Raw genomic sequence first — 13,107 nt, forward strand, 5'->3', positions numbered from 1 at the left:
AAAACAGAGACTATTTGCCTACGGGCAGCAGTTACAGTATTGGACAACTTTAAATGATTCTGTGGATGCTCCAGACAACAGTCATTATTCTCTTGGGAGGGAGAGCCATATAAATATACTGACATGCCTGTGATCCTGGTTAGCAGACTTTAAACTTTGAAGATCAAAAGCCTTCAGGATATACTGCTGGGGAAGAAAGGACGCTGATCTCCTTGACAGATCGGTGGGATGGCATATGGAGGCAGAATGCTGACTCGCTGGATAATACCCTAGCTAGCCGGGACCTTAACTCCTTGGAGACGTTCCCCGCTTTCTTATAGGACCTTAACTGTACTACTGTGCTGGATTCCCCTGAATCTCAGACAGGTATCGCCTTTCCTCGGCAAGCGTGGGGGGGGCGAGGGGGGAAGGTCTCGAAGTCCAGAGATGAGAGGTGCATCCTGCGCCGGGGGCCAGGTACCACGATGGCAGGCGGCGCGCAGGGACCCACCGCGCCCGCGGACGCTCCCCGCGCACCGCCAGCTATCGGCCCCCGGCCCCTTCCCTTCCCTGCGGGGCGGCTCGGGCCCCGCCGCAGCCTCCCCCGCGCATTACGCCGGTAGGCGGACCGCCACCCGCCTTCCATCACGCCTCCTCCTCCTCCTCACCTTCGCCTGGGCAGCCGCGGCCGGGTGACCCAGATCGCGGCGGCGTGCAGCTCCGTGTCCACTCCCGCCGAGGCAAGGACGGCTCGGACGGCTGCGCGGAGGCGCTGCGCTGCGCCGCGCGGGATGTAGCGGCGCGGAGCGGTGACGTGCGCGGCAGGCAAGTGGAGCCCGGCGGCGGTCACCCCCGCGTCGCTTACCGACGGCGAGCGCTCCGTGCCCTAGATTCAGGGCATTCCGCATCGCAGCACCCTGCGCCGCTTCCCCCCCCTTCATCTTCCACTCCGCCTCGGGGTGGAGGCGAAGTTTTGGCCCTATTGGAATGCGGGGACGCTTCCTGAAGACCTTGGGCGTAATGAAATTTGGCACCGCTGCAGTTGGTTGGCGCATTTGCCGGTATATATAGCTGATTTTAAATTTTTTTATAATTTAATAATTTTTTTTTTTTTCTGCCCCATCCTATTTGGGAATGGGCAGGAGGAGGGCGGCGCTGGGCGGCCGAAGCGCGCGCGGCTCTGCGGCTCCGCCAGTGGGCCCTCCGCGCCCTGCCCTGCCTTGCCCCGCAGCCAGCTGCCCTGCCCGCAGCCCACCCTGCGCGGGTATCCCCGCCGGCGTGGCTTTTGCCCACGCCGCACTGCCCTGGAGTCTGTGCACCTCAGTGACACCAACATGTGCACATGATAATGATGACTTCTTTTTTGCGTGGCATTCTCTTCTTCCCTGCCTCCCCTTCATCCCCCGCACGGTCATTGTGTATTGAAGTTACGCTTGCTCCCGAGTTTAGTCCAGGATTGATGTCTGTAGTCTTTGATGTTTCCCTTTGTCCTTGCCGTTTCTGGTTTTCTTATAATTTCTTTTAAAATGCTAAAAGAGAGTAGCGAAAGTCTATGTCAGAATGGGGGCGGCGTGGCGGGGGGGGGGGGAAAAGGGGGGGGCGACCGCCTGGGAGGGAAGAACAACACCTTTGTCCCAATTCAGTCAACTCAACAGTCAGATCACAACAAGCTGGGTTTTTTGTGACAAAGGCATTTGAAACAAAGGAGCCATTTTTGAAACTGGAAGAAATTTATTTTGTGGCTTGCATGCTTTAATAAATCCAGGTTTTCATTCTTTTCTTTTCTGCATCCCCATGCCCCACCATCCCATCCCTCCACTATTGTAATGTATCCTAAAATGACATAGAAGAAATAGCATCTTTAAAATCCTGCATCATCCCTATGCACTACAGCAGCTTACGCATTGCCTTCTGTTTCAAACATTTCATTGCGTGTTTTTAAAGAATGTTGTTTTGTACTGGTAGATCAATGAATAGTTGAATCAGTTGAGTGTGCTTGTGATAAAAACATCTTGTCTCCCTAAGAACAGAACAGCAAAAGACTCCTTATGTATTATAATTTGGTAGGTGTTGCATACTTATGTCTGTTTAGCAAAGTGCAAGTTCAGATAAGACTTGCTGATTCTTAGGAGACCCTGCTTTTCTCTGTCTGTCTTAAAAAATGTGGGCTACCACACTGCCAAACCAAACCAGTGGAGAAGAGAAATATCTTTTGTCTTGTTCAATTCTCATAATTTGCATGTCATTTTAAGCAATCATTTCAACTAAAACAAATGCAAAACTACATTGCTCTAACAATTGACTTATCAAGGCTAATAGAAGCTCAGAGACAGGAAGCCTATGATTTTCAGGAGTGAAATCATGTGACAGCATCAGATGCTGTATGTGTCACTCTAAACAAAAAATGGACAGAAAATAATCCTGGGAAAGCACCGAACAATGGAAAAACTGTGCAACAGAATGAATTTGTTAACTTTCCTGCTGGTTCACTGATAATACAGTAAAACATGTTCTGCTAGTGTAAAAACCTGCTAGAGCTGAGCACATAACAAAGTGCCTACGAATCCTTTGCCGGCTCAGCTCTTGAGACAGGGCTTTATTAACCATGGGACAGCATCATATTAGCTGCACTGACGCGTGTGAACCCAAGAATTTCCTTTGATCAAACATCTTTCTATTGCTCTTGACGAGGAATTACAGCCCCTTCGGCTAAGCAGAGAACTTGTACTTGCAGTTAATCTGTGATCAGCTATTAACCAATTAAAAAAAAAATCTGTTCAATTATACAGTTAGGGCATAAGAACTATACAGAGTCAGGTGAGCTTTATTTTTGCCAAGGGGTCATTTGAAGTCTTAGCAGAAAAATTGCAAGAAGAACAAGCTTGGGTTGCCTGGAGATCAAATCTTGTTGGATTTAATGCCCTCTGGCTCATGAAACTACTTTTTTTTTTTTTAATGAACATCTGCTCAGCCTTCTTGATTGGAAAACTTCTTTTATTTAAAATCCTTTGCTGGTAATGCAGGGCAAAGGACTGTGTGAAATATGTTACTCTCATACAATGCAAGCTTTGGGAAGGAGGTGTGAAGAGTAAACTCCAGAATAAGGTTTACTGGAATACTGAGAAGGAAGCCAGGTGGTGAGAATCCAAGCAGGAAAGAAGGATAAAGTAGAGAAAAATAAAATGAAAAATGAGCCTGATGTAAAGAGATGTGGATAATGTTTATGTTAGTGCAGGACTGTGGCTGTGGTTCAGGCTTAACATCCTCAGCATCCGTCTAACATGATATGAGCTCAAGTATTGAGCAGTGGTATACTGTGGGATTTGCCAAGCCTGAGCCGGAGGTGGAAACGCTGCTTGTTCCTGCCAGGCAGTGGAAAGAGAAGTCTGACAGCAGAGGCTGCGGGAGCAGCTTCCCAAATCACTTCTTATGGTATGTGGGACTGCATGAGCACTCCTTTTCAAGGCAAAGCAAGCATTTTGGTGGCAAACTGACCTGTTTGACTTTGCCTTGAGACAAACTATGAATATGTTTACACTAGTGATTTGGCTCACATCCAGCTTGAGTATCTGACACATTCCCTGAAAACCTTCTCCAGTTGCCTTGTGGTGGTTAAGGTCTCAGGGCAGTCTCTCTACAAGAGACCCGAACTCTCTCATTGAAAGTAAACCAGGACTTCCACTTTGGGAGCATTCCTATTCAATTACTGAGTCTTGTGTGAAAGACATTGGTTTCTTTAAAGTACCTCTCAGCTGTAATCGAGTGAGCAGTTCTCATCCACTTTAGCATAAAACTGGTGAAGACCCCCACACCAGTTTTTTTAGCTTGAAACATTTCTGGCAGTTTGTTCCTGGGTGCTGTGTCCTATTTCTCTGAAAAATGTGAGCAAACACTTCTCAGCTTTCTGTTACAGCTGAGAGGCCCTTCAGAAAGATAGTTTCTAGCATTACAGTAGGTATAGTACTTACTACATAGGAGTGAATATATATGAGTGAAACTAATCCATTGGGCATGGTGTTTTTTACATGTCCTAATCTGTCTGCAGATCCTCAGGCTGAGCACTCCATCTTGCTTCAGACAGATACAGTCACAAACATAAAAAGGAGCCTGGGGAATAGGAGAAATACAGGAGGTGCAAAGATTGGAATTGAAAACAATTGACAGTGTAAGCATGTGAAATTGCAAATTGTTAGAGCAGATTTAGGAGGTGCAATATACTGTGGTCCTCATGACTATACCTATAGGAAACTGTGTACCTGTGAGATCTCCCCTCTCTGGTGATATTGTACCTAGAATTACTTCACAGGCATTTTTAGTCCAGTTGTCCCTGCCTTTTTGTTCTTCACCTCACTTCGTTGGCTTCTTGGAGCACCTGAGAATAAATAGGAGGAACTATTTTGGGAGCACATCAACTGCAACCCAGCATTTAGTCCCAGGGACCAGATTGGAGCTGCTCCAGCATCTGTATAGGGTGTTTTGTTTAAAAACAAGCAGCCTTTCCCCAACCTATATGGTTTCAATTTCAAGTGCTTGGCAGGACTTTTTTCCTTGGCAGAGGCACTTCTGTTGGTCTGTGCTCTGCACTGATGTAGCTGTACCTTCAGCAGTAGTTCTGTATTTTGCTTTTCTGGGGAAAGATACTGAGATAGAGAGATTAAAGGGCAGGACCAAACCCAAAAATATTATTTATACCAAGTCCTGTCTCCACAGCATTCTGTGTCATCCTGCTAACTCGGTCATTGATGTCTTCTGATCGTGCATAAGAAGGAAAGGCAGCTTCTGTAAAGAAGGCTTGTTTAGGACTGTGTGCAATCAGCTATCAGTTTCACAAACACAAGAGTTATTCCTTAGCATATGTATGCCATCTGCCATGTGTGCCCATATTCTATGTCTATGTCTGTCACAAGTGAACCAATAAGTTTCCTAGGACTCCAAAATCATAACACTGTTGGGGTCAGCATATTGAGCAAGTGCTTCTGTGGCCAATTACAGATTGCACTGATAATGAACAGAAGTTTTCTGCTGTTTTTATATTCTTCTTTCTCTTTTTACTCATCTTATATATTTGAAAAATAAAGATAAATCCCTACCTTTCATTGTCTTCCGGGATGACTTTGGTATTGAGATTTGTCCATGGTGTAGCAACACCATTTGTTACTACACCCATAATACTTGCACAATCATGTGGGCGTGCAGGTGATATGAATTGGGCCCCTTAGTACAACACTGTCCTGTGGTCATGGAAACGGTAGTCCTCCTCCATAGCTCTGGTAGGCAGTTATAAGAGCAAGTCTCTTATTCCCTCTCCCACTCTGATTTCACAAAGCCATATCCATATCAACATTGACTTGGATGTGTGCCATCAAACAGGTTGTACCTCTGAAACACTAAGATCAATGCGGAGTTTGTTAATTTTGGGCTTGCTAGGCCTTCATGCTGTCAGTGTTAAAGCAGCCTGAGGAGAACAGATTGGCTGAAGGAGGAAAAGAGGAGTTCTTCCTGAACCATGTGAAGAAGGGAAGAGGAGTGGGAAAAGGAAAGGAATGGTGGTGCTCCCAGAAGACGATATGGAAAACAGGACATACCAGAGCACAAATTAAGACAAGGCCATGCAATCTACTCCCAGCTCTTTCATGCAGGCTATAACATTATTTCCAAGAATCTGAGACAGTCACGTTCTTCTTTGAACCTCATTTGTCCTGACCAACATGTGCTATATCATACAAGTTACTGCCCCAAGGATAAGATCAATTCACATTAACAAACTATTATGTCTGCTGCAAGTATTTTGGAAACTTGTTTTATTTATTTTCTTTTAGAAGTTTTTCTATCACTTTACACTTATGGGGTAAATGGTAGGACTATAAAAAAAAAAGTATGCTCACTTTTCTAAGTAGAGACACTGAAGGAAGAAGACTTGGTGTTGCATTTTGTTAAGAATAAACCCGTTATGGCAGTCCTGTCAATCATCCTGTCCTAGTTTGTATTTCTCCTGGCTCTGCTTTGTTGTTCTTCCCCTGGGTGATGTTGTTACAGGAAGAGTTTCCAATGGTCTTCATATCTCTTTTTTCTTTCCACGTTGTCTTCTCCCGCCTTTCTAGTTTGCTGCTATCAAATCTTTGCCAGTATCCTTTTCTGTTTGAGACTGGGCACCTAAAAGAAAGTAGACATTTGGTAGGACCAAGCAGGAAGTGGGAGAGGGAAGGAGAGCACCAGAGCACCTTGTACTTCCTTTGTCACTCACCTTTTCCCTACTTGGTTGAGAAAGTACATTTTGTGCAATTACCACATAAAAATGGTTCCTGTACCATGCTTCAAAGTGTGCTTCATAGGTCTTGCTCACTAGCTGGTATAACTTCATTGACCTTCAGACCATTCTTTCCACCTTTACCTTTTCCAGATCTTCATCGGCTTTTTTTCTTACTTAGTCATGTTAGAGTGGTGGTTGTATTGCTGTATCCCTCCTTTCTATGAATCTCCCTGTCACCAAACTCTATCATAGCTTTCTTTCTCCACTGCCTATAGAAACAGCACTTGATTTTGATGCTACTTGGAGTTATCTTAAGCTACAGTAGGGTGAAGTGAGTCTTAATGCACTTTTACAGTTGTTCACAACCCTTGTTAATAGAAACTAAAATTTCGTAAGATACTTGTGAGTCTTCCAAGTTGAAGAGTCAACTGGTAGCTGCTGGTACATAGGCCTGTCTGGATAACAGATTTGAGAAGATACTCTAAAGTGATGTGGGTTTTTTTTTACCATGTTGCCATTCAAAACTTTTCCTTAAAGAAGGGCTTAAATCTGTTTCAACCAAGGAGTTTGCAGTATATATTGGAGAAACTTAAGAAACATTTTCTGTTTTTCATGATAAAATAGATTATTTCTTCCCCTTCTCCTCACCCCAGGCATTGAAAAAACCAGAACAATCTGCCTTGCATATGTCCTTCTGGGCAGAAAATGCATAACCAGAGATTCTAGCAAGGTCATATACCTGGAGTTGTCCTGATTTCCTTCCTCCTGGGATACAGAACATCTCACTGAGCAGCAAACAGGAGATGAAATAGTAGGCCATGAAGTTTGCAAAAAAAACTGCAGTGGGATTTTAGGTCCTTCTGTCCACTGATTAAGTATGTTGCTCATTTATTGTGGTCCCTCTGCAGACTGCAGGACTCCAGGCAGCTAACAGCTGGTGCATAACACTTGCTGTAGGATGCCCTTGGTTTCACAAATGTGATACTTTGTGACATCATCTAACTGGCTTACTGCATGGGAGATCATCATTCTTGAATTCTGTGTTAGGGAAAAGTTTGTCTGTAAAACCGGAGAAGGAAATGCAGAAACTCTCATGTACCTTACTTGCCCTACTCTTGCATGACTGTGTCTCAGAGCTCTGTGGAAAAGCTGTTATTCCCATGCCGAAGTAATTTGGCGCAATGTTGAGAAAATGGCACCACATGGAGTAATTTTTTGTTAGATCAGTATGAATTGTGTCTGATCTTCACCAGGCTCCTGGATAAATAAATTGCTTTATGCTCCTTTAGCCTGAAAGCTGAGTTTGGCCCTAGACCTGACACCTCTGGTGTCCTTGTCTTAACTTCTTTTTTTTTTTTTTTGGGTGGGGAGGAGTGTCAGTTAGCAAACTAAATCTCAAAGTCCTTAGTTTTACATGCTTTCAGGCTGATGCTTGGTTTGAGTTTGTATTAATCTGATGGCTGAGTTCACTCTGCTTGGTCCAAACAAATATAATGGTAGATGGAAAGATAGGGAAAAGGATAGACCAAGCATCTGTGGTGTAATTCCATTGGCATTGCAGATCTGCATGTGACCCATTGATAGAAAGATGTTCCTTCCCCACAAACTACTGTTTGTTAGGAATTGGTAGAGCTCTAAAGCAAATCTAGACTTCAGTTAATTTTGGTGGCAAGGGAATACATCCTCTTTGCCTTTTAACTTGTACTCTCCACTCATCTTCAGGCAACAAGGTGGAAACCAAGAAGGGAAGGCAAATGCGCATCAGTCATTCACTTTTGAAAATAGTAATTTTGGGTTTTTTTCCATGAAGCTTCTGCAGTAATTAGTCTGGGAGCTAACCAGGCAGCATACTTGGATTTTATGCATCTAGCCTTGTAGGATTTATTCTAAACTTGATGGAATGTTGCTATGAAGTTTGATGTTTTATTTAGAACAGACTTCCTTACAATTCAAACTGTTGTAGAGTGTGTCTGGAAGCAGAGCAAGTGGGCCAGAAACTTTGCACTGCAAACCATGTAGACATGTATGAGCCACCCAGATGATGCTACTGTTCTCCTAGGTGAACTCAGCGGCCAAATGAAAGCTCATGAGAGGTGGCTAAAAATTATACCATTTTATAATATATGAAGGAGGGGGGCGGAGGAAGTTGCTGTGGGTTGAAGGCTGTTTTCAAGTATGACACTTCATTTTTAGCTGATGTGTCATCTACTCTGTTCTCTTCCATGTAAAATACACTTTCCTCAATATGTAAGGTGAGCTTGTTAAGAGTGGAAATACTATAGATGGAGACAACACTTGGATACTTTAATTCTGTTGAATTTAGGCATCTGACAACATTTCTAGAAGTTTACAGTTCTCTGGGGTGTGGAAAGCTTCCTGTGTTTTTTAACTTCGCATTTATTATTAGAAATAGAATGTACCCAGCAAAGTCTTCACTGGTAACCTGAAGTGACTTCATGTAGTTTTGTCCTCCACATCTTTCAACATTGTAGTAGAGCAGAGCTAATAGAAATTGGTAAAAGTATTACCACAGTTCTGCATGCAAAGCATGTCTGTATGCATGAACATCTCCTTTGTTGAATTTCTGGGATATAGTTTGCTTTGAACAGTCAGGTAGAGAGCCATAGCCTTCTCTTTTAAGGGGCAGAGATCAATCATAAAAGGTGGAGATGCTTCTACAACTCTGAATTCTGGTTTGATGTTATCTTCATTAAACTGTAGGTTATCACTGAACAAAAATCTGTGGAGGAATTGCATTGTGTAGACTGAATTGGGTGGTGTTAGAGGTAACTTGCCATGTGAGACTTGATAAGTGAATTTTCTTGAAGCCAGGTACAATCCTACGTAACTGCCTCTTACAGGTATTGCAAGACCCTCTTGATCCTTCGTTGTTGTGTATCAGGGATGCTGTTTACCATTTTAAAGAGACAGTAATGGTGCTAAGATAGAACTACAAAATTAGAGACTTTCAAAGCATTGTTCTGTAGCTTGAGAGAAAGTGGGGGTTTTGTGCTCTCCCACCCTCCAACTCTGCTTTTAAGCTTTTATTCAGGGCTCTTTTTACTGCTTAATTGTGTTGTATGTGCTCATGCTCACAGGACTAAAATTCAGTTAAGTTTTACTTCACATCTAGCCTTTCCTTCACTCTCCTAGTGAAATACTGAAATGGAAAATGTCAACCAGTGATGGAGATAAGGAGGGGAAAAGATTTTATTACCTGTGACAGTGTGACTGAAGTCAAGTCTTGCTTATTAACATCATCAATCAAGTGTGACATTTTGTTCCAAGACTTTCTTCTAAAGAGTGTTTTACGTTGAATACAGCCTCATCATGGGCACATGGAAATGAAAATATCCTTCTGTACTGAGATGAGAAACTAAGCTCAAACAAAACAGGCATCCACTGTTGATCTTTAAGGTGAGTCCTAGCAGTGGCTGCATCCACTGGTGTCAGGCAAAGCAGCTTCTGAGCCAAAACAAAGTGCTTTTGCACTCCATGGAACTGCCATTCGAGGCAATCTGTTCTTGGGAGCTTTTTCAGCAATAGAGCCATTTCCCAGGATGCATTCTGAGTTGGAGAAGTCTGAGCAGTGTTCTTGCTATAGCATTCAAAGGCCTATAAATGACTATGCTGCAGCTGAGATGGTTGAAGTTCCTCTGGTTTTACTAGGTTTTTTAATACACTTGAATGGACTTTTATGCCACCTTTGGGCATGAATGCAAGCTGGAAGATGCAGATAGGTATATATCTATTCCATGGATAGCCTGATAAACAATACTTGCTGAGAATTAGAATGGCTTACCAAACTGGAGTCCTAGAGTTGTTGGGGATTTATTTGTATCTGGGGGTTTTTGATCTGGCAGGACTCTTGGAGACTCTCATTTTTGAGTTGTACAACCCTTATAATGATTTGTTTATGGTCAAATTGTATGGTGGAGGCTTCTGAGTGGGAGTGGAGGGGAGAGATAAGATAGAGCGAATGATTTTGTTCCATCCTAAAGCTAAACTTGTTTCTTGGGAAACACTAAAAAGTATATAGGAATTTAGTGAGAAGTTGGTAGGTCTTAAACTGATAAAAGATCAGGGACTTGGGCACCATATCTGTTGTATCTCTATAGCACTACAGTACTATGAGTACTTGGGTATAACTCAGGTTATCTGAGATCTTCCTGTAAAAGTGACCATGGGAGAAACAGAGAATCAAAGGCTGAGAGAGACATTAGAGTATCTCCAGTCCAACCTCCTGCCCACATCAGGGTCAGCTCTGCAGTCAGGCTTCTCAGGCCTTCATTCAGCTGGGACTTGAAACCTCAAAGAATAGAGACTGCACAGTCTCACTGGGAAACTGTGCCGCTACCTGACTGTCCTATTCAGGAAAAATTTTTGCCTTGTATCCAGGCTGAACCTCTCCTGTTTAGGTTTCTGCCTGTTGTTTTTCGTCTTCCTGCCCTGCACTGCTATGAAGAATCCATCTAAGACTTCTCAATGATGTCCCTGTAGCACTGGAGGTGCTGTTACGTCCCTCCAAAGCTGTCTCTGCCTGGGGCTGAACAAGCCCCTCTCCCCCCCCTCCCCTGCCATCTCAGTGACCTCTGCTTAACTCTCTTCAATTTATTGGTGTCTTTTGTGTATTGCTGGAGCCTCAAACTAGACAGTGTCTAAATATGGCCCAGAGTGCTGAGCAGAGGAAGATAATCTCTTCCTTCAATCTACTTACTGGCTGTGTTTGTGTTCATGCAGCCCAGAGTGCTGTTGTCTGTCTTTGCATACTGCTGGCTTGCTGCCAGCTTGCTATCCTGCAGGACCTCAAGGGACATTTCATAATGTGTGTCAGCTATTCTTCCCCTTTCTAATTCTAGTTATCGCAGGTTGGTTTTGAGATACAGAAGCACTAACATTCCCTTCAGAAAAAAAAAAAAAGAGGAATATACAGAGGCAAAACTCTTTTGCTGATGTAAGGCTCAAGCCTATTGTCCCTCCCAGATTAATACATGCAGGTTTTTGAGGTAAATGAGGGATAGGTGGTGACCCAGGATACTGCTGGAAAGAAAAGCTGCAGCCTGAAATCAACATCATGATGGTGGCATTCAGAAAACCATACTTTGAAACTGTAACAACTAAACTTAAAAATAAATTACTGGGCTTTGGGGTTTTTTGGTAATCTAAGGATCCACATAAACAAAGTTCTATATTCAGCCTACTCATATTAATGGTTCCAACAATTTTTCTCTTCAGCACAGATACTCTTTCTTTATAACTGGAATATAACCCTTCTAAGTGTTTGCAGTATGCCAACTTGCAAAACAAATATTGTGAAGGAAACTACCTTGGGTTTATATTTTACTCTGAAAATACGGTGATTTATATTAAATAACACAACTTTTCTCTTCAGCTGTATCTTCAGCTTTCTAGAAGACAAACAAAGCAAACTCTGAGCTTCAAATAAAGAGGTGACTTTTAAGGCTTACTGTTCATTTCTCTGAGCTTCCAGCAACTTTTAACCTTTCAGATTGATGCACGTTTTAGTGTACTACCAAAAAGATCATAGAGTCACAAGAAATTCCAATAGTAGATGTTTATTTAAGGACAGCTTCAGTTATATTTTGAGGCAGAGTTTGCAATAGTTTTGCAGTTCTGTGTGATTACGGTAGTACTGCTTCTCTTCCAAGAAAAGCTGTGGTTAGTTTTAGGAGGGAAAACTGCTGTCTTGTTTAAAATAAATGGATGAAACAATTGGCAATGAATTGGTATGTGGGTGTGGTGTTGGAGGGAGAAGGAAACTGCTTTGTAGAAGTGGTGTGGTACAGGATAAAATCCTGCAAGCCGAGAACTTGAGAATGTGGGACATCCAAACTGTGTCCTTGCTCCATCATTCTCAATCTAGAGCCTTACAACATGGATCACTCTCTTCATGCCGAAGAGCAGACTTCAAACATTGAGTCAAGAGGTTTTCTGTAGTGGATCTGTATTGTTGGTGCATAGAGAGTTAGTGGAAGATAGCTGACAAAGTCAGACCTACTTGTCTTTAGACTTACTTCAGCTGCATGACTTAAAATCAGAAAAGGCTGAAAATCTGACTGCAAAAGGATAAGAAAAGTATCTTGTAGGTACCTTAGTGAGAAAATGTGTGCATAGCATGAAGCTGGAACATTTTATTAAGCTCTAGAAAAACACAGCTAAAGTTCAGACAAGTAAAACCATATAAAAGTGCAAATTTGGGCTCTGGGTGGTGAGTGGATGCTGCTTCCAATAGGTTGCTCCCTACGGGGCACCTGCTGGCTCTAGGTGTCCCACTGAGAGTCTGGCACTTTTTGACAAAAGTGATATTTGAGAAGTGCATGAAGGAGGCTGGAAGTCAAGTTCTTCTCCCTGACCAAAAATGGAGGGGTGAGGGAGGGAGGAGGAGACAGTTTGTTTGTTTTCTGTTGTCTTTTTTCTAAACACATCTAATACAATTGACTTTTTGGGTAAACTCTGAAGTGTTGATAGAACATGTTGTCCTGAGCTATAGCTACTCTTCCTGTTTACTGAGATGCTGGAAGTAAAGTTTCACTTACGAGAAATCTGTTATATGTTGAGATAAAGAGACTGGTGGAAATCTCTTCTTCACAGAAAATCTTTGCTAAATTCCCCTAGAGATTCCCTTATGGAGATATATGGAAATAGGGAATCCTGCCCTCCAGTCCTACTTTTTTGAAGATGACTGTAAATTCTCAACTTCTGATTTGGCTTCCCAGTCTAGCCTGGATGCAAATAGCTTAGTGCCACGTGTGTGTGTGTCCACAAAAGTGAATTGTTGCAAGAATTGCAGAGCACAGCACTGATTTTTTATCTCTCCTTAGCAGATTACAGCATTTAGAAAGCCTGTCTACCACACA

At 42.9% G+C, this 13,107-nt stretch overlaps 1 protein-coding gene across 1 annotated transcript in view; it reads left to right on the plus strand.

Annotated features, from left to right (window-relative positions):
* Positions 1-750: 750 nt before the first annotated feature.
* The window catches only part of ELMOD1 (ELMO domain containing 1), a 45,445-nt gene continuing 33,088 nt past the window's right edge, over positions 751-13,107 (plus strand). The window contains exon 1 of the mRNA XM_018071512.2: positions 751-788. The gene's annotated coding sequence lies outside the window, so the exon portion shown is untranslated. The remainder of the gene's footprint in view (positions 789-13,107) is intronic.

Source organism: Manacus vitellinus, unplaced genomic scaffold (genome assembly GCF_001715985.3).
Source record: "Manacus vitellinus isolate BGI_N305 unplaced genomic scaffold, ASM171598v3 scaffold_2_pilon, whole genome shotgun sequence".
Lineage (NCBI taxonomy): Eukaryota > Metazoa > Chordata > Aves > Passeriformes > Pipridae > Manacus > Manacus vitellinus.